Raw genomic sequence first — 1,894 nt, 5'->3', positions numbered from 1 at the left:
TAATGAATTAACATACCTCTCAGTAACCCAGTAATCTTAGTCACACTTTTATTTATGGACTTTCTAAGGGGCTGTAGGGATTACCGCCAAGCCCAGTCCAACCTCTACACAGACTAGTGAATTCTAAAAAATTGTTACTATTGAGAAATTCCAATACAAACGAATAACCTGGACATTGTAGAACTGAACTGAATGACATTTCACAAGAGTTCTGACTAGAATGAGGTAGAGTTGAGTTCACTGATTTTCTATTGACTGATTACTACTGTATTAAAACACTGATTTTTTTGTTTGTTTGAAGGTCAATTTCATTTTTTATTACTCCTAACTTGGCATAGTCAGCTCACTGAAAATTTCAACTGCGTTATTTTGAAGTAAACTTCAATTTCTTTATATCTTTTCTGTATTTTAAAAAAATTAATTACATCAACAGAACAGGGATGAACCGCCTTGCTCCTGTAGAGATTGCATACACGAATTATGAGATTTCTTATTGATATAAGATATAAGATATTCTTATATGAGATTTCTTATTGCACACAGTCCAACCAATGCCTCCTTAAACAAATTCTTACAGGAACTTAAGCAGAACAAAGTTACCACCATAGTAAGAGTATGTGAAGCAACTTACAACACCACCATTTTGGAAAAAGAAGGCATCCAGGTTCTGGACTGGCCTTTTGGTGATGGTGGACCACCATCCAGCCAGTTTGTTGATAAGTGGTTAACATTTGTGAAACAGAAATTCCATGACGATCCAGGTTCTTGTATTGCAGTTCACTGTGCCACAGGCCTTGGGAGAGGTCCGGTACTGGTTGCCCTAGCATTGATTGAAGGTGGAATGAAATATGAAGATGCAGTACATTTCATAAGACAAAAGTGCCGCGGGGCTTTTAACAGCAAGCAGCTTTTGTATTTGGAGGGGTATCGTCCTACAATGTGCTTACGCCTCAGAAACCCCAGATACAAGTGTTTCATTCAGTAGAAGGCCTGATGCTATGCCCTTGAAAGTAAAACTTGAGACAAAATCTTGTTTATTTTTTATATTAGCCCTTACAAAAGTATGGTGAATACTAAGTTGAATGAAGCTTGCATAAGAACATTGAAAAGTAGTTTCAGGAGGCCACAATCTTGCCAGAATTAGGTCTATGTTTGATGTTGCATTGATACTTAATAAAAGAGCTTCAATATTTAAAATCTGTTTTTCGTTTGCATCACTTGTATCTTATCAATATATAAAAGATTTAGAGTAATAAGATGCCAAAATACCCAGCAAAAAATTTGTACATTTTTGGTCTCATATAGTCTTTATGTGGTTTATTCCTTCAGTCATTTCAAAAATTGAAGATAGAGCCCATATGGTCACTTGCTCACTTTATGTTTATATCTTCCACATTCAGACTGATATATAATAGGGTTTGTACCATGATTAATTTTGTTGGATTTATACAAACTCTTAGGTAACTTTTAATTTGCTTTTATAAATTTAATTTTGGTGCTACTATAAAAATTTCCATTTTAAAAAATCACATACACACAAAACTCTGATTGATAGTGCAGTATACATTGTACAGAAGCACATGTCTTTAAAGTTTTCAGACAAAAAAGAGTTACAGTTAATTTGAAGTTAGCACTTGTAGGTGCAACTTAATAGGACCTGAGAAAAGAATGGAGGAAGGTTATTAAATATTTCTAGTAAAATATTTCCAAATGTTTTTTAAATTTAGTAAGTATTTTTAAAGAATTAAAAGACTTTTGTAGCTGTAAGTCTTATAATAAATATTCCCGAAATCTTGTTTTTGGATATTCTGAAAAACTGTTGTGTTCCATACCTATTAGAAATTATTTACCAAGGAAAAATAAAAAAATAAATTGTTAAAAATAAATTATGTAT

At 32.8% G+C, this 1,894-nt stretch overlaps 1 pseudogene; it reads left to right on the top strand.

The window, feature by feature from the left end:
* The first annotated feature begins 440 nt into the window (after positions 1 to 440).
* Positions 441 to 985, top strand: LOC105310612 (annotated as a pseudogene).
* The last annotated feature ends 909 nt before the right edge of the window (positions 986 to 1,894 follow it).

Source organism: Pteropus vampyrus, unplaced genomic scaffold, assembly GCF_000151845.1.
Source record: "Pteropus vampyrus isolate Shadow unplaced genomic scaffold, Pvam_2.0 Scaffold7279, whole genome shotgun sequence".
NCBI classification, from domain to species: domain Eukaryota; kingdom Metazoa; phylum Chordata; class Mammalia; order Chiroptera; family Pteropodidae; genus Pteropus; species Pteropus vampyrus.
This window is presented reverse-complemented; position numbering and strand designations above follow the sequence as displayed.